Source organism: Ambystoma mexicanum, chromosome 12 (genome assembly GCF_040938575.1).
Source record: "Ambystoma mexicanum isolate Mex_15411 chromosome 12, UKY_AmexF1_1, whole genome shotgun sequence".
NCBI classification, from domain to species: domain Eukaryota; kingdom Metazoa; phylum Chordata; class Amphibia; order Caudata; family Ambystomatidae; genus Ambystoma; species Ambystoma mexicanum.
The window spans coordinates 372,933,818-372,960,748 of record NC_090936.1 but is presented as its reverse complement, the minus strand read 5'-3'; the positions used below and the strand labels follow the sequence as shown (position 1 = coordinate 372,960,748).

General features: G+C 45.2%; 1 protein-coding gene and 1 long non-coding RNA gene across 2 annotated transcripts in view; one reads left to right on the top strand and one right to left on the bottom strand.

The window, feature by feature from the left end:
* NRIP2 (nuclear receptor interacting protein 2) overlaps nt 1-26,931 on the top strand; it is a 410,611-nt gene that overhangs the window by 171,591 nt on the left and 212,089 nt on the right. The gene's annotated exons all lie outside the window — the stretch shown is intronic.
* On the bottom strand, nt 1,782-26,890 carry LOC138513552 (uncharacterized). Its single transcript, XR_011281773.1, has 2 exons — nt 26,759-26,890; nt 1,782-2,770 (listed from the first exon to the last, which is right to left on the bottom strand). It is a non-coding gene; the product is annotated as an uncharacterized lncRNA (long non-coding RNA).

The following is a 26,931-nucleotide window of genomic DNA, read 5'->3' as shown; positions in this document are numbered from 1 at the left end:
TACAAAGCGACTTTTTGTGCAAGAGCCACATTTTTCTCCCCTGCACCCATTAATCCTCCATAAGATAGCCACCAATTATAAATTAACGTCTTGTGAATAAGGTGTGCGCTCCTAATAAATCTTTGTAAAACAGGGATCTCACAGCTTCTGTAGCACCTCATGATCCCAAAGAAAACTAGCATTGCCGCTGTAGGACTGACTGACTAAAAGGCTGAACTGCTGGGAAAAAGGCTCCCTAGTCCCTGGCAAAGTTCCGGAGAGAATGTATGCTTTATGCCAGATCCAAGATTTTGACAACCCAGACAAAGGCCACTAAGGGAAGACGAGCCTTCTGCTGCATTTTGGACCTCCCATCCCGGCAGAGTCCTTAAACGGTCTTCTAAAAGGGATCTCCAAAATGAGATCGGAATCCAGAGCCCTCAGCTTGTCCTAACTGGATCTCCCTGCAAGGACCTGAGATTTCTGCTCTAACTAAAGTGGCGTTCCAGACCCAGAGGCGTCGGTGGGGGGGGAAGGCTGAGGGGGCTATACCCCCAGGCTTTTTAGTTGTAACCCTGGATAGGTGGTCAGGGCCTACAACCAAAAGGCTAGCTAACCCAGAGTCCCGACAGTCCTGACAGCATAGCCACAGATCTTGTTCAGACCTAGCAACACCCCTGCCCAGACCATACCCCCTCAACATCCAGTCCTCGAATATCTAATTCCTTTGAGGTACTGTAATACTGTTTGCTCGCTAACTGGTGGTCAAACTTGATTACTGCAACGTCTGTCAACGAGCCGTATAATATGTTTCAAGTGTACTTGATTTAAATTATTATACTGCGGCCATGATTGAAATAAAGCCAGAATGAGTGGAATAAAATAATGCACTATCACTGACTTAATGGGTAATGTGTGTGCTGTTGAATAATACCAAGTGAATTATTTAAGTTAAGAATTGCTAAAGACCCAATAACTTGTGTTTTTTCCTATGCTTTTATTCGGTCAATAAGGCAAAGGTGGGATAACGCAAATTATCAATTTAATAACATGCTGTCTGTCAACAAGTGGCAGTGGTGCACATGAAAGACGGATCGTGATCAGCGTAACGGTAATAGGAAAGATCTTTAGATGAATGTGTGCGAATACCCACAGGGATCGAAATGAATTCCCAATAGGACACCTTTCATGAACGGCAGCCTGTCAGGAATAGCACAAGGCTGCACTGAAAAGGCCGCCCTCTCCGGAGTGCCAATAGTCAAGGCGAGGAAATGGGTTTATAGTGCGAAACAGGTGATTTGTAACCACGACTTGTCGGGGCAGCAGGGGTGGGTGAGTGAGTTGATGGCAGGAGGTACTGCTGTTTTCCGTTTCAGAGTGCAGTGCGATGTACCTTGCACCGTTTCTCACATCCAGCGCCCCCCCCTGCTGCGCAGCCCATCGTAATACCGCCGCTGTGTACTGTTAACCTGTTGACTTGCATACTTCTGCAATGAACATTAGCAGCAATTGCTTGCACATGTGTACAAGGAGACAGTACCTACCCAGGGTACACGCTTGTTTGTGAGGAAAGAGTGTGCGGGGCTTGTGTGCCTTCTGGCTGGGTTAAAGGCAGGCCTGTATGGGGGGCTAAGCCGTGCCTGTTTCTTGCGGTGCTCCACCTGCTGATGCGCAGTGTGTCCGGGCACCTGACCTGTCATAAGTGGCATGGGTATAGCTTCCAAGACTTGGCCAGCTACAATATGCCCCTCCGATGTCCTGTGGGCATACCCCGAGGAAGAGTGAACACACAAAACTCAGAGTTTGGATGCCACACTGGCCACTTTTTAAAATTCCACTGCAAGCAAAAATCAACACCAGAAATGTGAAATGTTTCCAAAAGATAAGTCATAATCATCAATACAATCATCATGCATTTTTAGCAAACATTGCTACTGGTATTGTCCAGGCGGCCCATGGCTCCCTCGCAATGAAGGGGCGGTGCATGGTGATGAGACCCTGCCCCTCCCCACCATGCCCTACTTGGGGGGGGCGTTAACGGGAGGCAGACCTTTTTCCTCCGGGCCCAGGTGCCCCCCAGTCCCACCACCCCCTCCTCCGCCAAGAGCCTCCAGTAGCCGTGCCTCATTCCAGCTCCGGATTCCCCCCGGAAAGGGAGCTCTGTGTCCCATGGTCCTCCCCCACCTGCCACAGGGTTGCCGGGCCACCAGTCTGTGACCCCCAAAGCTTCCCAAATGTCCTTATTGTTGCCAAAATGTTCTGAAGCAAATGTTCTGTTCTGTGCTGGGATAGTTGCACCCCGTCTTGATGACAAATCCCTGGGCCCCTCAGTAGGCTGTTCCTCTCTATCTGCCAGCGCCCGTGGCCTGGGGCCATCCAGGCCAGTTCGTTGTTTAATTTCCATGCAGACATGTTCAAAGGGCGCGCTGGCCCCGGACACCGCCAGTTCAGTCTTGGAATGATCCATGACCAGGCGAGCAATGCCCCAGGGCAGGCCCGGCCAAACCAGGTAAATAAGGATAACAAGTGCTTGATCAGGTCCTTCCGGCCCAATTTCACCAGGTCGTTACCCCTTATGTGCAAATTCGCCAGCACAAGGCCCGGCAGACCTCTTCTCATCTGTCCTTCCAGCACAGAAAGTACTTGGCAGACTTGCAAGCCCCCACCGCCAATCCAGTGGATCTCAAACCCTTCCATGGCCGCCAGCAATCCTGGCTGCTTGCACACTCCATTCTATCCGTCTTATGAACGAGTGTCCTCCGACCCACACCACTGGGTATCCATCTCTCTGCTTTAAGCAACAAGAAAAGACAGCATGTTAGCCACATCAAGATATTCTGTCACAATTTCCTCATTCCTACTCCCCCTGACACCCACCCAAGTCCTCTCATGCCCCTCAGGTGACCATCCTCTTTTTTTTTTTTTTTGGAAACTTTATTTACAAAACTATAAAATCACATACATTACAATACACTCCATAAGACATTTAAAGTACTTGAAACCATCAAAACACATTTTTTTAAAAAACAACTAATTGCATTGAAGCATATAACCACACATAGCCCCCAGCCTAATTCACCACATCCCCAGTCACCTCCCCCCAGCCCCTATTTACATAAGCAGGTGCCCATCCTCATAAGCACAGGAGACGTGGCCTGATGTACCCTTGTAGGCGTGTGACTTCCACCTCCCAATTGATTTAATCTGCTGTTCCTCGCACCCATACCTTGTGGCTGTGGTGGCACCTGACCTGTCAAAGGTCATGTCAAGTGACATTGGTATAGTTTCCTAGGCTTGGCCACCTACAGTACAGCCTGCCAATGTCCCGAGAGCTGTTGCCTCTGTGGGTGCAATAGAAAGCTGTACAAATTGCCAGCGCGCATCTTTTAGTGTGCTTACTCAGACCTGGGCAAGTTCGCTTCCAGAGATAGACTTTATCGTCTAATCTTAAATGTGTGGTTCCCTTTTGTGTTATTTTGACAAAGAAACACTGTTGTGCATTAAGCAGGTCAAATAAAGTCATGGAATTGTTTTAGCTGGCATGTGGGCGTGTGTCTGCTCAGGAGCTGTAGTCATTAAGACTACTTCATTAGCAACATTTTGCGAGGATATTTACTCACTGGAATTGCAGCGGAATCAGCGGGTTACACGTTAACAAAATGCTGTTCTGTCTTTTTTGTTCACCTGCGAAGTGCATCAATCTTGACATATGTTTCACATTAAATAATTCAGATGCCTGGAGCGCTTATTGTACCATTTAGAACTGCGTTAAAAAGTAATGTGTGCTTGTTTAATCATCGCTTTGCCTGCAAAAGTAATCAAGGAATGGATGTCCCTGAATGGGAGAGCATTTGTTCGCTCACTGGGACATTTAAAGAATGATGGACAACTGGTCGCATTCAAAATGACAGAGGAGACGTTTCTTGCAAGTAGGAACTGCCCTCGTGGAGCGACCACTCATCCAGATTTAGATGGGACAGGCCAACTATTGCATTGGAGTACAGCTATGGGGAGAAATGGCAAATGAGGAGGGACACAAAGCTTGTAGGTGGGGTTCGGTTTTTGTACCCACCCATTGACTGCCTATTGCCATACTAATCCCTATGGCCATATACACCCGCTTTTTGCCTCTTTCCAACCAAAACACACCCTAAAGGGATGTTTTTGAGCTACCTTTATCAGGCCTTACCATCAAACACTGTGCCTGCCAGTGTTTTCTCAAAGCAGCCTTCTAAGAGTTAATTGACTTAATTGGAACTGTAAAAGCGCTGGTGAAAAAAAAAATGGCAACGAGGCCTGCCTTCAGCCACTCGATTTATAAGCACTATACCTGTCCTTCACTGAAGTCCTGTTAAAAACAATCATTGACAAAGCCAACAGTTTAAGCATGTGTATCAATATTAGGCATTCACCAGGCACTGCTATTAAATGCCGAGGTACTCACCACTTTGCAGCTGCTACAATTCAGTTAATACCACTGCGGCAGTGCCTGGCAAATGCCTTTCCCATGTATACACAAAAGCCAAAACTGTTGGCATTGCGAATGCTCATTTAAGAATGCCTTTTATCTGTGTGCTCTTCTCAGCACGGGAATAGGACGACATGGATTAGGGATGCATGTTGTCTGGGCACCTTTAATACTGGATGAATTCGTTTTTCTCATCTGCAAAATGTGGAACGTCCTAGGTCCGTCTGTCATTGAACATATTTAAAACATGATTTTTTAATCCATAGATGTTTAAAATATGCTTAAAAGGGACTCATTTTGACTAATTTTATTCACATTTTCTTGGGGGATGTGGGAACCTAACCTTAGAGCAGGTTTTTTGGCCGTGTTTGTTCTCGGTAGAGGGGCTCCCAGACCTATTATTATAAATGTATTATAGGCAACACAAAGAATGTGGAAGGCAATGCCAAGAATGTGTTATGAAAAGAATACACAATAATATTAGGCAGAATTGTCATTAGTCATGTGCCAGCTGTATTTGTTAGAATAAGATTGCGTATCCAGGAGGGTTGTTGGCATGGACAGTCTTTTTATCTTTTTGTATTTATGCATTTATGTCGTTATGTATACTTGGATGTGTGATATTTTGAGATAATGGACATGACACCTAAATGTTGGAATTATTGAGAATGGTGGGGTTGTGGTTGAGCGTTGAATGCTGTTGAACGGTGTTTGACATTATCCTATGAAATACATCACAATATTTCTGTATGTTGTGATGCTGTGCTATACAGCTCTAGATCTGCCGGATTTACTACACATATTAAATGCACTTTGTTTGGTAATTGATCTTGCTGTGCAGCTTTTGGATGCCCAACAGACCATTGGGTTGTAGGATGGATGTTTCATTGATCCCATGTGGCGGGTGTCTTTGTTTTGCTTATGCATATGCTCAGGTGCCACATGAGTCATTGGGCTCCTCAAGAGTTAATCAGGGGTGTGTGACAATGTGCATGTCTTATTGTAGCGTCTGCTTTTCTTATATATATATAAAAACGACTATAAGGCTTGCCTGACACGGAGATACTGGAGCAGGAAGTAAAACAGGTAGGACCTTTCCTCTAACACTGTGTTTTCGTTGCCTAGGAGACGGGGTCTGAAGAGGGGGAGATCGAGCTCAACGGTCTCAGCTGGGCGTATTAATGAAGGCTGCCAGAAGTTGTTCAGGATAAGTCCTGTAGCGCCGTTGCGCAAAGTTGAGTTTTTTCAGTGTTTAAAGTTAAAAGGTTGCTTCGACGTAGAAGCGGAGTAAGAGAGGAGAAGCTCTTTAGCGAAACACCGTCGCGTTTCATGATGTTTTGATGAGCCGCGGAGCGAACGTATTACCTGGTATGCGGAGAGGGAGAGCGAGGGAGAAGAAGTTGGTTAATGAAACGCCGCCGCGTTTCACGTCATTTTACGGAGCCACCGAGTGAGGCTTTTCCTTGTATGCGGAGAGAGAGAAAGAGAGGAGAGTTCCGTATGCGTCGAACTGCAGAGCCCAGCTGACTACAGAGCCGTGCCGAGAGGTTAGAAAAGGGGCGGAAATAGGACGAGTCTTCTCTCGCCCTCGACAGCGGAGGAAAAGACATTACTCAGGTAACACTACGTTATAACAGGGAGGAGTCGAGAGACAGAAACTGCTATGAGCCAGGCAAAGCAGGGAAACGAACTTTCAACCACTACTAGAGCAGTGTGGTGAAGGGGTAAAACCTACAATCTACGAAGGGAAGACCGAAATAACAGGGTAGCCATAACTACCAGTCAAAATATGCAAAAGTAAAGAGAAAGCGAAGAAGAATTTTAAAGAGGTGCCGACAGGATTACATAATAAACCGTCAAGCTAAAATATAAAGCCAACAGTAAGGTTGGGGAGGTTATAACGACACGGAGCCTCCACAAAGCTAGAGAATAGCTGAACTGTCGAGTGCTGAAGGTTGTTTTTGAAAGAAAAGGGACTTGTTAAGGACATTTCTAAAAAACTAGAGGAAAGAAAAGAATATGGAGAGCAAACAATAATTAGCTAAAAGAGAAGAAGATGTCCAACAGAAGGAGAGAATATCGCACAGAGAAAAGAAGAGAACCGAGACAGAAAACAAGACAAAGATAAAACAAGACACACGGCCCTCATTTGAGCATAACATACTTGTTTGACTTTGCCGGCTGACTCTCTCTCTTTGAAGATCTACAGCGAGCTGAAAAGAAGTATCATTTTTTCTGGTGTTTTTAAAAGAAAAGAAAATTTGATTAATAAAGACTTGGGCTCTCTTCCAGTCCAAAGAAACTATTTGATGGCTGAAGACTCATAATTCTTTGGTTTCAAGCAATATCTTAATTATATCATACACAAATTATCACAGTTGGTGTCAGAGTGGGATTCTGAGAACGCCATGGAGGACCTGATTAAAACCCTAAGTGAGGGTCAGCAACCCTTACAGCAAGCCTTACAGATGCAATCACAACAAGCTCAAGCTGACAGGTTAGCCTTCCAACAAGCCTTACAAATACAGCAGGCCCAATTACTCGAAGTCACCAACGCCCGAAACAATCCCCAGGTCCCTACCTCAGTCTTGCAAAAATTTTCGGCAGGAGAAGACCCAGGACATTTCTTTGTGAATTTTGAAAGAGTAGCCCGAAATGCCCAGTGGCCCGCCGAGAGATGGTGTCATTACATCGCACCATTGATGACCGGTGAAATGCAGTGTGCATATCAAGCGGCCAACCCTGCAGGTGATACGACCTATGGAGACATGAAAAAGGTGGTATTGGAAAGAATGGGACACGACGAGGAAACTTATCGAGTGAAGTTTAGAGAAGTCAAGTTGAAAGTGGACGAAACCCCACGACAATTGTTTTACCGAGTCAAGGAGTTAGCAGAGAAATGGTTACAACCGGGTATGTCTACTCCAGCAGAAATGACAGAAAAAGTCATTTTGGAACAGTTCATCGAGGCCCTCCCGGGTCCGGTACAGAGGTGGGTAAAACAACATCCCAGGCTGTCGTTGACGGAGGCTGTGGAAGTGGCCTCAGCTTACCAAAAGGCTGGGCAAGGGAGGGTGATGACGTATCCGACCAGCTATAAGCCACCCCTTTTGTTGAATAAGTCTGCTACTGCACCAAGATGACCACACTCAATGCTATGAAGATCAGAAGGTGACGGCGTGCGCTCCCGACCTAGCAGTGAGGGTCCGGTGAATTATCGTCAAGCTACTCCTATATCCAGAGGCCCCCAATGTTTCGACTGCAGGGACTGGGGACATTCAGCACGATTCTGCCCGAAAAAACCTAAAGCAGAACCAATGGAGGTTGGATTACTCAAATCCCAAAAGGGAAATGAAGCTACAGAAATGATGAGTGCGAGACCGTCGCAGTATCTATATACCTGCGACACGGAGGTGGATGGAAAACCCACCACAGCATTAATCGACTCAGGGAGCCTACAGACAGCGGTAACATCAGAGCTGGTAGGTGAAGATTCTTATTCCTCAGAGAAAATCCCTATCCGATGTGTGCATGGGGATGTAAGGGTATACCCATCTAAGGAGATACGAATCAAAGTAGTCAGAGAAACGATGGGGGTAAAGGCAGCAGTATTACCTCATTTACCAAAACCACTTCTAATTGGCTCCGATATACCAAAATTCCCAGAGTTAGTTCATAAGATCGAGAAGAGCTGGTTGGAAACGGCCCCTTTCCATAGTGATGAAATACCTAGGCCAACTCCTAAAATGCAAAAAAGCAAAAAGCTCAGACGCTATTTGAAGAAAGAATGGAGAGTCAAAAATGTTTCACCAGTGGCAGTGGATTGGAGGATCGAGGAAGACGGAGACAGTTTTCGCTCTGCACAAGAGCTAGATCCTTTGCTGCAAAATGCTCGAGAAAGGGCTCTGGAGAGAGTAATGGGAGAAGGACCACGATTCATCAAAGAAAATGGGTTGTATTATAGAGTAACTAAGGCCAGGAATGGCGAGGACTTAAAACAACTGCTGATCCCACATAAATTCTATCACACTATAATGGAGGTGGCTCACATACAAATTGGTGAGGGCCACTTAGGAACGGAGAAGACAACCAAAAAAATATTGGATAGGTTTTATTGGCCGGGATTGTATCAACAGGTAGTTCGGTTCTGTCAATCATGCGAAGAGTGCCAGCGGAAGAACCGATCCAATGTAAAAAGAGCACCACTTCAACCTATGCCACTAGTGATGGAACCATTCAGTAGGATCGGATTAGACATCGTTGGACCTTTGGATCCGACACGAAGAGGTCACAAATACATTCTGGTAGTGGTCGATTATGCAACTAGGTATCCCGAGGCATTCCCATTGAAAGCCACAAATACGCAACAGATTTGTGACGCCATCATACCTTTCATTGGACGAGTTGGGATACCCAGAGAGATTGTCACCGATCGGGGGTCGAATTTCATGTCTAAAGTATTAGAACAAGTTTGTGAGACCCTAAAAATAGAACACCTGAAAACTGCTGTGTATCACCCACAGACAGATGGGCTAGTATAACTTTATAATAACACCATTAAACAGATGCTGAAGAAAACGACTTCCCCAGAGAATAAAGACTGGGATAGAGTACTCCCATGGATTCTAATGACACTCAGGAATACTCCACAGTCCTCAACGGGGTTTTCACCCTTTGAGTTATTGTTCGGGAGACCCGTTCTTACTTTGTTAGACCTGTTAAAAGAAGCTTGGGAAGAACAACCAAAACATGAAATAACATTAACAGAATATGCTTCCCAACTACAAGAAAGAGTAGAAAAGCTGCAAAGTGTGGCAAGAGATAACCTTCTCCAAGCACAGATAAGACAAGAAAGATACTACAATCAAAATACACAGTTACGAGTTTTTAAAAAAGGAGACCAAGTACTCGTGTTAGTACCTACATCAGTGAACAAAATGCTAGCTACTTGGAAAGGTCCTTACGAGGTTCAAGAAGTCTTAGGACCATTAACATACAAGGTGAAACAGACAGACTGTAAATTTCCGTATCAAACCTATCATGTCAATTTACTTAAAAAATGGAGATCTCCCATCCCAACAATGGCCGTGATATCTGTGAATGAAACTACAGAAGAACAATTTCTACAAATAAAGAAAAAAACTGGTTTGGAGGATTTGAATGTGAACCCAGCGTTATCAGCTGTACAAAAAACAGAGTTGTCTAGGGTCATACAAAAGTTTACCCATGTATTCTCTTCCCTACCAGGGAGGACCAATCTAACAAATCATCAGATAGTCACTAAACCGGGAACTATAGTGAGACAAAGACCTTATCGAATCCCTGAATCAAAGATCAAAGCTTTCAACCAAGAAGTTCAAGAAATGCTAGATCTTGGGATCATTGAACCTTCTTACAGTGATTGGTGCTCTCCGGTAGTTCTTGTACCAAAGCCGGATGGGAGTGTAAGATTTTACATGGATTTTCGAAAGGGAAACGACATCTCTAAATTTGATGCGTATCCAATGCCTCGAATAGAAGATCTCCTGAACAATTTAGGGAAGGCAAAATTTTTGACTACCATTGATCTAACCAAAGGTTATTGGCAAATTCCCCTGCTTCCGGCTGATAAAGAAAAGACGGCGTTTGCCACACCCACGGGTTTATATCAATTTACTGTGCTACCCTTCGGGTTGCATGGAGCTCCGGCCACCTTTCAGCGACTAATGAACCATATCATCAAGGGACATGAACAATATGTCGGTGCTTACCTTGATGATATCATAATCTACAGCAACACATGGGCAGAACACCTACAACATCTTGCAAGTATCCTTAAGACTCTAGAAACGACAGGATTACACGTAAATCCCAAAAAAACTCATGTTGCCATGTTTCATACAAAGTATCTAGGATATTATGTCGGCCAGGGGATCATCAGACCTCAACAAGAAAAGATCAAGGCTATAAAGCAGTTGAAATTTCCAGCTACACCGAGACTGGTACGGGCATTTTTAGGATTTGTGGGATACTACAGACGATTTATTCCACACTTTTCTACTCTTGCCAGCCCTCTCACAGATCTCTTGAAGAAGAACTCAATGACAAAGAAAACTTGGGAAACTCTGGAGACTTTACAAGCATTTAAGGCATTAAAGGAGGCCCTCACTGAGAGAGCTGTATTGCACTGCCCAGATTTTAATGCACCGTTTTACCTACAGACCGATGCCTCAGGTACCGGACTCGATGCTGTGCTGTTTCAGGATCAAGGAGAGAAAGAAAGACCCATACTCTTCATTAGTCGGAAGCTATTGCCACATGAATTGAGTTACCCAACTATTGAGAAGGAATGTTTGGCCGTAAAGTGGGCTATTGACGCTTTAAGATATTATCTCTTAGGCCGAGAATATACTTTAATAACGGATCATGCCCCATTGGTATGGCTTGCTCGGAATAAGGATTCGAATCAGAGGATACTTAGATGGTTCCTTTCCCTCCAGCCCTTCTCTTTCAGGACAGTTCATAAACCAGGAAAACTGTTAGCCCAAGCTGATTATCTATCCAGGGCTGAAACCCTTCCCGATCGTAAGGGTTTAGTAGAGGGGGTGTGACAATGTGCATGTCTTATTGTAGCGTCTGCTTTTCTTATATATATAAAAACGACTATAAGGCTTGCCTGACACGGAGATACTGGAGCAGGAAGTAAAACAGGTAGGACCTTTCCTCTAACACCGTGTTTTCGTTGCCTAGGAGACGGGGTCTGAAGAGGGGGAGATCGAGCCCAACGGTCTCAGCTGGGCGTATTAATGAAGGCTGCCAGAAGTTGTTCAGGATAAGTCCTGTAGCGCCGTTGCGCAAAGTTGAGTTTTTTCAGCGTTTAAAGTTAAAAAGTTGCTTCGACGTAGAAGCGGAGTAAGAGAGGAGAAGCTGTTTAGCGAAACGCTGTCGCGTTTCATGATGTTTTGAAGAGCCGCGGAGCGAACGTATTACCTGGTATGCGGAGAGGGAGAGTGAGGGAGAAGAAGTTGGTTAATGAAACGCCGCCGCGTTTCATGTCATTTTACGGAGCCACCGAGTGAGGCTTTTCCTTGTATGCGGAGAGAAAGAAAGAGAGGAGAGTTCCGTATGCGTCGAACTGCAGAGCCCAGCTGACTACGGAGCCGAGCCGAGAGGTTAGAAAAGGGGCGGAAATAGGACAAGTCTTCTCTCGCCCTCGACAGCGGAGGAAAAGACATTACTCAGGTAACACTACGTTATAACAGGGAGGAGTCGAGAGACAGAAACTGCTATGAGCCAGGCAAAGCAGGGAAACGAACTTTCAACCACTAATAGAGCAGTGTGGTGAAGGGGTAAAACCTACAATCTACGAAGGGAAGACCGAAATAACAGGGTAGCCATAACAACCAGTCAAAATATGCAAAAGTAAAGAGAAAGCGAAGAAGAATTTTAAAGAGGTGCCGACAGGATTGCATAATAAACCGTCAAGCTAAAATATAAAGCCAACAGTAAGGTTGGGGAGGTTATAACGGCACGGAGCCTCCACAAAGCTAGAGAATAGCTGAACTGTCGAGTGCTGAAGGTTGTTTTTGAAAGAAAAGGGACTTGGTAAGGACATTTCTAAAAAACTAGAGGAAAGAAAAGAATATGGAGAGCAAACAATAATTAGCTAAAAGAGAAGAAGATCTCCAACAGAAGGAGAGAATATCGCACAGAGAAAAGAAGAGAACCGAGACAGAAAACTAGACAAAGATAAAACAAGACACACGGCCCTCATTTGAGCATAACTTACTTTTTTTACTTTGCCGGCTGACTCTCTCTCCTTGAAGATCTACAGCGAGCTGAAAAGAAGTATCCTTTTTTCTGGTGTTTTTAAAAGAAAAGAAAATTTGATTAATAAAGACTTGGGCTCTCTTCCAGTCCAAAGAAACTATTTGATGGCTGAAGACTCATAATTCTTTGGTTTCAAGCAATATCTTAATTATATCATACACAAATTATCACAGGGTGGAAGCCATCTCTGAAATGGAGAACCAGGTCGTCCATTTCAATAATGAAATCCTTTGACATTACCTCCATCTCATGAAAGTTCTGCTTGGCGGCTCCACGGTGAAAATCCAACTGCAGACTCTCAGGGACCCATTGGGAATAGCAGGGGCTCAGAGCGGAAGAGAACATGCATAGATCTTCTTCAGGGACAGAAGGAGAGAGGAGGGAGCCAACACATTCCCAAGGATATCATTGCTACAGAGGAAATGCATTGGAATTAAATCCATTCTGCATTCTGCAGAGAAGCCTACCTACAGGGAATCTGGTTCAGCGCAAGCCTTGCAAAGATGTATACAACAAGACACAAAGCGCAAAATCAGGACTGCAAAATATGTAGACAAATCCGGCCATAGTGTAAGACACCCTTACCCCAGACCTTTTGACATCCCTAACACCACCTGTTCTTCCATGATTTAGGTCAGTTTCCTGGCTGCTATTGAAACAAACCAAAATAGTGACCCAAATAGAATGCTTTGTGAGGGAGCTCACCCACCTCTGGCACTCACTAACTCCGTAGGAATGAGAATTGTGAAAGGAGATATGTGCCGGGCAAGCCAACTCATGGCCAAAGCCAGAGAAGATATCAGGAGGAAACTGGTCATTGCCAGTGTCCCAGCAATACACAAAAGAGGAACATGTGAGGCATCATGCAATCAATGCCTCCCATGTCTTGGGACAAAAAACTGGCCAGAAATGCATAACATCAAAGGTCCTGAAACTGCTGAAAGGAGAGCCAGTTCCAGAATGGAGGAAGGAGAGTGACAGTGTGGTACTCGCCAGAGACTTTGGAATGGCAGCACAGAGCTAAAGGTTCTTCACTTAAGATCACGGTGTGCCAGAGCACTGATAGTGATGGTTAACCATATTCACTCCATCCTGCAGAGCTGACATTCCCCATCCTTTCTGAGTCAGAATGTTCGCCACTTCCCCTGAAATTAACTGTAAGCTAACCTTGGTGCTGGGATGTCTCGGATCCACCAACCGGGGATGATTTTATTCTTGGGGGGTGCAAGTGCAATCAAGTGCTTGCGGAATTGGTTGAACTATTTCAGCCCTGCTGTAATCCCAGGCAAAGGGAGGAGAGAGAACCTGTGCACTGTCATTCTCAACATCCCCCCGCCCCCCCGTGGAAACAACACTGACCAGAAAGACTATAGTGGTGCCTAATTCCAGGTCCAAGCTTATTCCACTGGTGGATCATGCTCCAAGCCCAGTGGGCACCAATCATTCTGGCCTAGGGGTATCTAGAACACAAGGCCAAAGGAGTGGCTTCAAGACCAAGGTGGGCCTACCAGTGCCACCGTTTATCTCCATGGGGTGCCCAAACTAACAACAGACAAATTAGAACCAAGGGATGCCCTTAGAAACAAAAGCCTCCACTGGCTGCAGACCACTGGGTGTTGCCCCTTTGTCTCCAGGGTAGCCATGGTGGGATTCCGTAGAGTTCCAAACAAGGGAATTAATCCTCAGGAGACTATAGAACTGGCTTTTTGGGACTGTAGAGTGGCCAAAGGGGCACAGGGAAGATGTGAGGGGGTTGGCAGGAGGTTTGGGAGCCGGATTTCGATCAGTGCATACCCCTGCCCTGGTCTTGATGGCCTACCCAGGATATTGCCAAGGAACACCCCTCTTACTTGCGCAAACCTTACACCCCTAGTACATGGGATAGTGGGGGCGAATGATGCTGGGCCTTTGGAGTGGGGGTAAGCCAGAATGGGGTAGGGCCTTGTGTCTGGTTCTACCTTCCCCACTCTGTGACTTTTTTTTTTTTTGGGTTCGATAGTCAAAATGTTCTTTTTTTTATGTGTTGTGTCTTGGTTTTATAGTACTGTGATAGTATGCACGTTGATGGCCTGATGGCCAAATAAAGTTATTAGGATGAAATATCAACACAATTTAATTGTAGCGCACTCGGTTTCCTAAACTGGTACACACTATCCTTGTTTGTGCATGACTGTGTTAATTTAAGTACTAGACAAGGAATTACAACCACCCATGGAAAGGAATTGGTCTTGACACCATCAATAGGAAAGGAAAGGTAGATTCCTTCTCAACTCCAAGCATCTTCCCATCACAGACCCCAATCCAGACAATCTATATCATGCCATCATGTTGGAAATGGCTCTAAAATCGCCCCGACGGAATTTCTGAACCTGTTACTGTACCAGAAAGCAACACTTGGACATATCAGAATCAGCTTTCTCTCAGATATAAAGCATGCAAATAAAAGCTTCAAACCATACACATGCACATCGTAATATCGTAGTAAGGAAACAATGTAAAATACAATTGATAGCAATTTCATTCTAATCCTAAAAGTATTTCCCAATAAGGATTCGACCACATAACAGACAAGGACTTGCTAAGAAGAGCTAAAAAATATCATCACATGCCTGCATTGGCCCAAATGTCAATGCAATAGGAATTATTGTCTCAAGTTAACAAAGAGTGGGCAGAAATAAAAGTACAGCAAAGTATCGTTGTAGCCCAGGTCACATACAGAGCCACCGTGCGCCTGGAGCTTCCATCCCCTTTTCATTGGCAGCTGTTGATTTTTTTTTTATTGTTTGGGTCATTGAGCATAGTGAGGAAGACTGAACCGACAAAGGAGCGTTCGAGGGCATGCGGGGGATTGGGAGGGGGGGCTGGAACCCTCGCCCTGAAGCTTTTTTTTTAAATAAGGGATGAAAATATAACCTTTGAGAATGCACTTCTTGTGAAAAATTGGGTAAACAGCCATACAGTTACAATAGGTTTTGTAGGGTAACCCATGAAAAATTCCAGTAGATACCAGCTCACAACAGTGTACAAATCCTTTCCAACACATTTTCATAAAGCCTTTGCTCACAATATATGCCAGTAGAAAATCCATGTTCACGCTGGCTGGGCTAATAAATGCCCATGCTGGCTACACCAATATAAGCCAGCTTTCCCATATAACAACATACTCATGTTTGCTTTACCCAGAAAGCCAGTTATGATACCAAAAGAAAACATGTCCATGCTGGTGATGCCAATATATGCCAGTATCGCCATGTAAGAACATATTCTTGTTGGCTTTGCCAGTAAATATGGCATGCCACAGTAAACAAAACATGGCCATACTGGCTGCACAAATGTCAGCCAGTCTGGCCCCATAATAACACTCATCATGTTGGCTTTACCTTTGGTGATGGTGCAAAAGGCCATGCTTCAGTACGACAACATGTCCAGACCGGGCTACACTTGTGTAGGCTAGTTCTGTTCCATAAAAACACTCATCATGTTTGATTGATGCCAGCAAAAAATGTAATTCCACAGTATGAAAACATGCACAAACTGGCTCCACCAATGTAGGCTCATATGGTCTCATACGAATACTCAACTGTTGATTTTACTCTTGACGTCAGTAAAAAAAATGCCATGCCACAATAAGAAAATATGTCCAGACAGGTTATTGCTGCACAAATCTAGCACCCCATCACACCCACTCACCCACATTTGAAGCTCGCTCCCCTGCCCAGCACACACACAATAATACAAATTCATGCAGCATACACTCTCCCATTCACATGCACACCCATACAACATACACTCTCTCCTTCACACATGCACCTAAACAACATACACTCCCTCACCCACATGCCCACCCAAACTATATATAGTCTCTAAATCACTCACTCACAAACATGCATGCATACATAGATGAATGTTTTTATTCTTACCTGCATCCCTGGCCCAGACTCCAGACACTGCTCAACCTCACTCACTGAGTACATAATGGTCGGGGATCAGAGCCCCATTTCCTATTATGGATGAGCCACCCCTGCCTCTGTTGCTCTTCACTGCATATAAAGGTAATAGAGTTAGCATAAGTTTGATCAGTAACGACTGAGAGTGGCCCACCCGCGATAGTCTTCAGAGCCTGCTTGCAATTTTAGTGTTTGACAATTGTACTGCTTCTCCTTAGCCCCCATATACTTAACGAAAATGAGTCTTCAGTACATTTCTCGTGTTTGTCCGGATTCTGAAATCAGGAGGAAAGACCAAGCTTATTCAATTCACCCTCACATACTGTATCCACCCAAAGTAAGTGGCAACCTAGATCACGTTTATAGGGTTCGGCAATACAGTGCAACTCATTTCCACGAGAGTAGTGGTTCCAGTTTTATATAATCTAAATGGTATCTCACAATGAAATGCCTATACAGGGGCATAAACCGGAACACTTACCACCCTTGTCAGAAAACAGTGTTCTACTACATGGATTGGTTGGTCATTACTGTACCCCGATAACCCACCCCACAAGCTGCTACTTTATAGATATAGCTTGCTAGGCGGTTCGTCTTGCTTTTACTGGGTGACTGCTCTCTGACTGTGCAAAATAGAAAACAGCAGCACTTGCCTGCTTCAAATAGCCAGGTTGCTCTTCCACCTGCCTCCCCATCCCAAGGAGCTTGCAAACGTTCTTTCCAAAGAAACAAATATGTATACTGAGCCCAATTCTTGGTGATTACAAAGTAAGAATGATGACAGGTTTGTCTAGGCCTTATTTGCATCACCTTGACTTCCAATCTACCATTCCTTCATATGGTAAAGTTGCTATCACTGGCTGGAGGGCCATTCGAGTGTGCAAGCAACACTGCACCATCAGTGTATGGGATTAATAAGATTTTCCTTCTAGCAATAAGTGGGACATCTCTAATGTGGCCCACATAGTTCTCAAGACCATTAATGATGTGGATGGTGAATGCAAGTGGGCGTCCCTGTTGAATGCCTCCTTCCACAGGACAAGGCGAGGATAATGTGTCCAATGGGCAAAATCTTATTGGAACTTAAAGACCACAGTGCATTTCCTTTACAGTACTAAGCAAGGAGAGTGAAATAACCTATTCATTTATGAGCGACCAAAGCACTTCCCTATTGATGCAGTCAAAGCATTGGGCAGGTCTGTAAATCAGCACATTATGGACCATCCAGGATGTACACATCAACAATGATATGTTTGGTTCCTGTTCAGTGGTGCCAGGTGTGATGAATCCTGCAGAGTCATCACAGAGCCCCAGCCTAAAGTCTCCCAGGGGAGGGCAGATGCTCACTGATCCTAACCCTGGGGGCAATACCAGGGGTGAGGATCACATGGGAGGAGAAGGTTGCAAAGGGAATGTGGTGAGTCCGCCAGGAGAGACGTGGTATTCATCCTCTTCTGAGAATTATGGTTCATTAATGCCTGAATATTTAAGGACATATTGTCACCTTAGGACCTCCCCTCCCAGAGATACCCAACATACCAAGTGTAAACCCCTTCTTTGTACACATGAAGATGATATATATCAGACTAAAGGTATTAAGGTCCTTTGGTAATGTTGACCTTCCCAGAGGTTCAAGTAGTCAACCTAAAAGAGAACCAGCATTGCCCAAGGCAAATATAAAACAAAGGGGGTACAGTTTTCCCAGAGAAAGATATTCCAACAAGAGACATTATTACCTGCATTGCCAAAGCCCAACGATATCAAGGCAGTTCAAAGGTCACATTCATGGGAGTTGTGAAACACATTGCCAACAGCCAATAGGTTCTGGGGAAGGAGATAAGAGGCACAATGAGAGATGCCCTCCTTGTGAAAGGGACCAAGGGGGGAGATAATTGTAACCTACATTGTGAATGGCAAAGAAATGCATGTAAGAATCATTGTCCTTCTGTGCAGCATGTGTATGAAAGAAGTTATAAGCCAATGGTGTTACAAGGGCAAAGAGGTATTCCAGAAGTTGTAGATTTAACTTTCCCCATTGAGTAGTCAAGTGTGGAAAGTTGGGAACAAGCCTTTCCACTGAGGAAGAATAGTAGTAGTAGGAGTGTTTGTCCTGGCAGGTGACTATACCAGAAAAGGGACAAATAGTGGTTAGTCCTAGCAGGCGAGTGGACCAGGAAGAAGAGGAGTGGAAGTACTTTACATGTGGTAGAAGTTTTTATGTGATTATGGTGGAAAATAATTGTCATTTCCTCTTTTGTGTTTGATGAACTATTGTGTAACCATCCTGACTGAAGTAGGATTATGGTGGAAAAGAATTGGTAATTCCACTTATTTGTTTGATGAACTGTTGTGTAACCATCGTGACTGAAGTAGAACTCTTGCATTAACTTTTTCAAATGAGTGCATGAAGAAAGGACTTTGTGAACTGTCAAGTGGACGCTTTAACAAATGTTGCCAAGAGAAGGATACATTGGAGACACAAAACTGTGTGTTCCACATAGGGTGGAACTAGCTGAAAGAAAAGAACTTCCTTGAAATGAACTTTGATTTATTCTGAGCTGATCTAGGGGAAAAGGACCCACCCCTGCTCATAAGAGCTTCAGTTTTCCTTATATTTGAATGCAAGTTGAGTTACAAATTTAAAACTGCCAAATGACTCCTATATGATTTTGTTGTATGTAATAGTGTGGGGGATAAACATTTTGGACACTAGGTCATTTTTTTTAGTCTGAGTTTCGATAGGTTAGGGAAAAATAGCATTTGTCTCGCCCCTTATTATTTCAATAAATGGTGAATTATGAGAAAACTCCATATATGGGGGTCATTCCGAGGTTGTAGGTATTCAGAATGGGGACTAACCGGGTCCTCCAAGGTTGGAATGACCCGCTAAGTCCCCATTCCGACTACCTGGACCCGGGTTTGGAGGCAGTCATGATGCTAGTAGCACCATGGCTGCCTCCAACCTTGGAATGACCCCCTATGTGTCTGTCTCCCATGTCTGATTCCTGACACGAGGCCCTTACAGAAACCATATCATACAGCCACAATAGGGAAATGGACTCTCAACCACTCCATCATACTTGAATGTAACAAGTTTCTAAACAATTTGAATGCAGCATCCAACAGTGATAAGGATTTATAACAACCAGGATGTCTCCATTTCCCACCCATAATATCAGTTTGACCACCACATTTCACCACTATTTTGCCTATAAAATAACTCTTTGTTGCATCCAAAACAGGCAGGCAAGGAGCCGCCTATTGTTTCACCACTAGAGGTTCCTTGTTATCCAATGAGAGGCATCATGCCTGCACATGCATGCTCTGTCCCCAATGCCGGTGTGTCTTGGCCTGTAAATAGGTTCATATTGTCCCGGGCATGCATCATTGCCTGACCATTGGTGACGAGAGTTTAGAAAACTCTGATTGAAAGCCAGCAGCTGCAGGTGCAATGGAGTCAATCCTCCCCTCTAATGATCCAATAAGATTTTGCCCGGCTGGGCAATAATCTTCTTCTTTTCCTTTCCCGTCCGACAGGAATGCAGTCTTGCATTCAACTGCCATTTTATTGATCTGGAGAAATATCTGGCCAACAGAAGAGAGGTCCCAGTTAATGATGTATGTACAATCTCTTCTTAGTCACACAACTAGCAACAGTAGGGTGAACAACACCAGTGCTGCGGCACAAGTTATTCTGTTGCATGAATAACAATGAGATGGATGGTGACAGTGGTGGCCGTTCATGCTGGTCATGCCAGCACATTGTTTCATTCAGCCAAAATGACATTGGCACAGCTTTCTACTTCCCTGGGTGCAGTTCACTAGTTCAGCACGCATGCACATGCTGCGATTGCAGTTTTTCAGTGTAGATGGGACGCGGGCAGGGCCAGCGGTCAGGTTGTAGTATTTAATGAAAGGCTTTATTGTTCACATGTCTCTTAGGCCGTTCCAGTTACATAGACACAGAGAGACACCCGCCGACCACCTGAATCATACCAGCTCAGCCCCCAACTGTCTTCACATGGAACATTCACTGAAACACGTGCCCAGAATTCTCTGAGCTGCTGATGCGTACATCATTCACCAGACTTCCATTCTGACTCACTGTGGCCAGCTGAAAAAGCACTCAGGACAAGACTTCTCTTCTCCCCTTACATATCCTCACAAATGCACACGATCATACAATCAGTGCGTGCCTTCTGATCTGGCTCCCATGAAAAACAGGACAATCACACTCGTACCACGACCCTCGGACAGAGGAAAGACACCGCACCTATGCCAAAAACAGTGCAGAGGCCTCCTCCATGCATGTGACCCACAACATTCAAGGATGCAACCACATGAACCCCGCCTCCAGACAACATACCAAAGTGAAAGGTGAGAGTGCATGCAGTCACGCACTCTCATCAAGCGACCATGCTGGAAGTCCTCATGACGACCCATGCACCCGACATGACAGGAAGACATGGTGCTTGGGACGCAAGCAACAACCTTTCAGCAACTGCGCAACTTCTACCCCTGACTGCCCACATGATATTCGACCATTTACAACAACACTCACCGATTTTGGCCAATCCAAGGAACTCTCACCTTTCAACACACCAGACCTCTCATCTAGCATGCTGAAACTTCCTCGCAACCAGGCCTGCCCCCATGCATCCATTTGATCCTAAACCAATGGACCAGACCTCACAAAATCAGCATGAGTTCAAAGGAACGTTAACATTACTGCCACAACACTCACTCCATTTCTGTCACATCATTCGTTCCACTATTCCACCCAAAAAGTGCCAAAACAAGCGTAGTACATTACGCACTTTCCTCATAAAGGAGGGATCTGCGATATTTCGTCAACATATACATCCGCGCCCAGCAGACTACCTAGTATACTCACTTTCCTACACATATACACATGTGCCCAGCAGATAACGGGGTATACTCACTTTCGTACACATATATTTGCGCCCAGCAGAAAACAGGGTATATTCACTTTCGTACACATATACATATGCGGTAAGAAGACTATGTAGTATACTCACTTTCCTACACATATACACATGCGCCCAGCAGATAACGGGGTATACTCACTTTCGTACACATATATATGCGCCCAGCAGAAAACGGGTTATACTAATTTCGTACACATATACATATGCAGTAAGAAGACTACGTAGTATACTCACTTTCGTACACATACACATGCGCCCAGCAGATAACGGGGCATACTCACTTTCGTACGAAATATGCGCCCAGCAGATAACGGGGTATACTCACTTTCATACACATATACATATGTGGTAAGAAGTCTACATAGTATACTCACTTTCCTACACATATACACATGAGCCGAGCAGATAACGGGATATACTCACTTTCGTACACATATACATATGCGCCCAGCAGATAATGGGGTATACTCATTTTTGTACACATATACATATGTGCCCAGCAGACTACGTAGTATACTCACTTTCCTACACATATACACATGCGCCCTGCAGATAACGCGGTATACTCACTCACTTTCATACAAATTTACAAATGAGCCCAGCAGCTAACGGGGTATACTAATTTTCGTACACATATACATATGTGCCCAGCAGATTACGGATTATACTCACTTTCATACACATATACATCTTCGCCCAGCAGATAACGTGGTATACTCACTTACGTACACATATACATATGTGCCCAGCAGATAACCGGGTATACTAATTTTCGTACACATATACATATGCGCCCATCAGATCCGGATTATACTCACTTTCATAAACATATACATCTGCGCCCAGCAGATGACGGGGTATACTCACCATTGTACACATATACAAATGCGCCCAGCAGATAACGGGGTATACTCACTATTGTACACATATACAAATGCGCCCAGCAGATAACGGGGTATACTCACTATTGTACACATATACAAATGCGCCCAGCAGATAACGGGGTATACTCTTACTCTAATTTACACGCCAGCTTGTATGCACAATCAACCGATTAACTACAGTGTTCATCCTCACTCCATCCTCTCTAACAGAAAGATTAACCAAAACCTAAATATATCAACATTTCTAATTGCATACACTTAAGTCCACCATTCAGCAAAATCGCAAATGTAATCAAATGAATTGACGACCTCACCTCAACGACAGAGAAACCTCATTATTGCATATTGTTTCTTTGCGTAAACAACACAGCTTCACCTATTACATTTTCTAATTAGCTATAATCAGTAATTTAATCAATACTGCGCTTGACGTACTTTACAGCAACTGAGCTGCTGATGCATACATCATTCACCAACCTTCCATTCTGACTCACTGTAGCCAGCAGAACAAACACTCTGGACATAACACTGCTTCCTACTTTCCTAGGTGGAGCTCACTAGTTCAGCATGCATGCACATGTATGTATATGTGCCCGTGGCAGTATGGCGCTGACCTTATTTTAATTTTATTTTTTTGCATTTGTAAAGTGCCTTAGCCCTCTTGCATCAGGGCGCTGTTGCAAACCTGATACATGTAGGGTGAAACATAGGAGGTCATTACGACCCGGGCGCAAAAGGATACCGGGCACCGGTAATGACACCGGTGCCGGTAATCCCTTAGCGCCCTATTCCGAGGTCCCTTTGCGGGTCCTTCCCTTAACGCCTGGTTTTAGCAGACGTTAAGGACGGGACCCGCAAAGGGATACCGGGGTCAATAACGGTACCCTATGGGGGCTCAAATAGGAATGGGGAATGGCATTTCAAATGGGGAGTTACCGGTCCCGCAAAGGGCGGAATGGACCAGTAAGTCCCCATACCGCCACGTCGGTGGCGGTACCGGTATTGGTGCTAGTCATGGCGCTAATAGCGCCATGACTAGCACCAACCTCGGAATGAGGGCCATAGTCATGGAAAAACAGTTTGAGAGTCCAATCGGGCGACTGTTAGGCGAAGAGACAAGTCTTGTGTCCCTTCCTGAAGGGCCAGTAAGATTCTTCTGACCTTAAGGCTGGGGGAAGTGCATTCCAGGCATGCAAGGCAAGTGATGGGAAGCTTGAACCTCTTCAAGTGAGTTTCTTGAAGGTAGGGCCACTAGGCGGTTAGCGTGGCAGTATCTTACTGGTCTGGTGGATTTGGTCCACTTAATGTTTTGTGACAGGTATTCAGGGGCAACCTTAGCTCGCCATCTATGCTTAATGGAGTAGGCTTTGAAGATGATTCTCTCTTTAATGGGTATCCAGTGCGCCTTTTTCCTTGCTGATGAGATATACTCTCTTCTTGGGATATCCAGAGCTGCTCTTTGGGCATTATTTTGGATTACTTGGAGTTTTTGGATGTTCCGTTGAGATGTTCCTGTGAAGAGTGCATTACAGTAATCTAGTCTAGCCCCTATGAGGGCTCTGGCTATTGTGAAGCAGTTGGCTGGCATGAGGAATTGTCTTGCTGTATTGAGGAGTTTGGTGGTCTATGCAGCAGATGATGCGATTGCGTTCACTTTTCTGGATAGGGAGAGGGTTGCATCAAGGTAGACGCCCAAAGTTTTTACTGTGGTTAGGATAGCAATTTGGATGCCATCTATCATGAATTCTTTGAATTTAGGATTGAGCTTTTTAGCATGAGGATCTCGGTTTTGTCATCATTTAAGCATAAGTGGTTGGTGGCCACCCAGGCTTGTATGGTTGAATAGATATTGTTTATCATGGTCAAGTTAGTGTTGTAGCACCCAGACAGTGGAAAGGGGATGTGTATAGTTCGTACATGTTATGCTCATGGAGTCAAGGAGGTCGAATAGCGGTTTTGTGAAGATGTTGTAAAGGGTGGGGATTATACAATATCCTTGAGGCATTCCAAAGAGGATGGGGATGGGTGGAGTGCATGCTGTTTCTGAGAAGACTCTCATGGATCTACCCTCTAGGAATGAGGCTACCCAGGTTGAGGCTTTGAGGGACAAGTTGGCAGATTCAGTGAGGTGCTTGCAGAGGGTTGAGTGGTCGACCAGATCGAAGGCGCCAGAGAGATATATGAGGAGAAGAAGGGCTGGTTTGCCTTTGTCGCTGACGGAATCAAGCTTATTTTTAGGTCTAGTAGTGCCGATTCAGTACCATGTCCTGGCCGGAAACCTGATTGGCGTAAGCCTAGGATGTGGTTTGTTTCTAGGCAAGACTGGATTTGGTCATAGGCTGCTCTATCCAGGATTTTCAGTAGGAATGGTACAGTGGTGATAGGGCAGTAATTGTTGGGGGTGAAGGGTCTAGTGTCAGCTTCTTGAGCAGAGGGCCCACCCAGGATTCTTTCAGTGCATCAGGTACTGAATTTGATGTGAAGGATGAGTTGATAAATCTAGTGATGAAGGTGACAAGGTCTTCGGCACAATCTTTCATAATGTTGGCGGGGCAAATGTCTTCTTTGCATTTGGATGGTTTTAGCTTTTTTAAGATCTTTGCTGTTCCTGATTATGATACTTCTCTGAATTGGAATGGGGTGAGCAGTGAGGGTGTGTGGGGTGAGGATGTAAGTAGTGGGTGTGGATATGAGTGCTTGTTTTTGACATGATTTCTTGTTGGAGCAAGGAGATGTTTGCTCGCATAGCATTCTGAATATTTGTGCACCATAATTTGGCTTTGGAGATGGCGCTAGTGGGGTGGCTTGGGATTTAAGTTCTCTTACAATCTGAAAGATCTCTCTGGGGCTGGAGCTAGCATTGGTGATTCTAGAGTTAAAGTCTGTTGATTTGGCTTCAATGGTAGCTCGTTTGTATTCTTGGGATAATGAATGGAAGGCAGTTTTTAGTTTGATAGTTTGGTTTTTCCTCCAAACCCCCTCTGTTTGTCTTTTTTGTGTGCGTAGGGCTTGCAGATTGGGGGTGAACCAAGCATGGGAATGTTTGACTGGTTTAGCTTTCCTAGGCAATAGAGGGGCAACCTGGTTGATAGCAGATGTTAAGGTGTTCAAGTACAGATTGGTCAGGATGGCAGGGTCTGTGGAAGGGAGATTTTCTGGTTTCAGCGGGGTTAGGAGCTGGGCTATGGAATCCCTGGAAATTGTATGCATGCTTCGAGAGAGAGCAGGGGAAAGACCTGTGGGGGGATGGGCTTTTTGTTTGGCCAGCTGGAATGTAAAGATAACAGTGTAGTGGTCTGACCAGTGGCTTTGCGTGGCCGAAGGGGTGGGGGTAAGATTGTTCAGGTCTGCTACCCAATCTAGGGTTCATCCTTTATTGTGGGTGAGTGTTGTCATCCGGTGGCTGAAGCCGATATCTGAGAGGGTTTTTGCAACCGCTATGGCGACATTGTCTTTCGGATCATTAAGTCCTAAGCTGAGCTCCTCTAGTATGGATGAGGGCTTTATGTAGCTCCCTAGCAAGTGTGTGAGGTTGTCCTCAAAGGTGGGGCTGTGGCCTGGCGTCAGATAGAGGATGTGCATGGTTATGGAGTCATCTGGGGCACTTGTGAGTTTGACTGTCAGTAGTTCGCAGTTGTCTATCAAGGGGAGATTTGTCTCTCTGATGTTAAGAGAGTCTCTAACTATCAGAGAACCCACCCTCCCCCCTGGAAGCTTCCCTATCCTTTCTGAGGATGTTATCGCCATTGGGGATAGCTACGGATACTAGTGTGCCAGAGGTTTGGTGTAAGCAGGTCTCTGTTACCGCGAGAAGGTCCAGATTTTGATTAAGAAGCAAGTCATGAATGTCTAAGGCATGAGCTGTGAGGGACCGTGCATTTACGAGGGCACTGTTGAGTGGTGCTGGTGCCATAGGTGAGTTTTTGGAGGTGTGGTCTAGTGGCATGGTGTGAGGCTGCTTGGGCAGGAGTGGGAGTGTATATGGCGGGGTGTGATCTTGTACTGGTTAAGGATTGTTGGGCGTTTGATTTGGGTTTCATCATGGTGGGCTCCTTATGCTTGGAGTCATTGATATTGATCAGGATGGGTTTTTCATGAGGGCGCTCCATGGTTTGTCTCAATGTGCTGGCTATGGTTGCCGGGGTCAGTGGACGTGAGTAGGAGCCTGCTACGGATCAGCATCGGAGCAGAACATTTCTGTGGGTCTTGGGAGGCAGTGTGGCTCCAGCCTCACGCAGTCTCCCCTGGCGGACAATCTGACTATTCTAATGTTGGTAGATGGGGATGATTTGTGGTAAGGGATTGAGGCCAAGTTGTGAGTGTTTGCAGCCGTGGCAGTCGTGCGCAGTAGGCTTGGTGGTATTGGTGGGGTTAGGCTGGGTAGAACTTCCCTGCGTGTGCAAAACCTGGGTTTAGGAATGCATTTGGATGGGTGCACTATTTCCACTGAGCGTGAGAGTGGGTAGGTTCTCGGGGAAAGCTGCCTGTGCGAGCCTCACTAAGCGTTTCGCTTTGGCTTGGAGAAGCGGTCCTCGCATTAAACACGTTTCACCTGGTAAGCGTGTCAATTCCAGAGAAAGTATTGGCAGTGCAATGCTAGGGGCAAAGTAGGCAGAGGGCCGGAACGGTGTGGGGGGGGCATCATGGGACAGTTGCCGGACTAGATTCTAGCTGTACGCAATGCGTTTAAATCGGCTTTTGTAGGCAAGGCAATGTGCTTACCTTTGCCTCTAGCTTGTAGGAATTCCATGCGGCAGGACAGTAGCGACGAGCAGCGGACAGCAGAAGACAGCTGTTTCTGGCTTAGGAGACTGCCTTGGGATCGTGCCGGCTCCACCATCTGGCGGACCAAAGGCAGATGGTGGACCAATCAGGTATTGGTTGCTGATGAGACC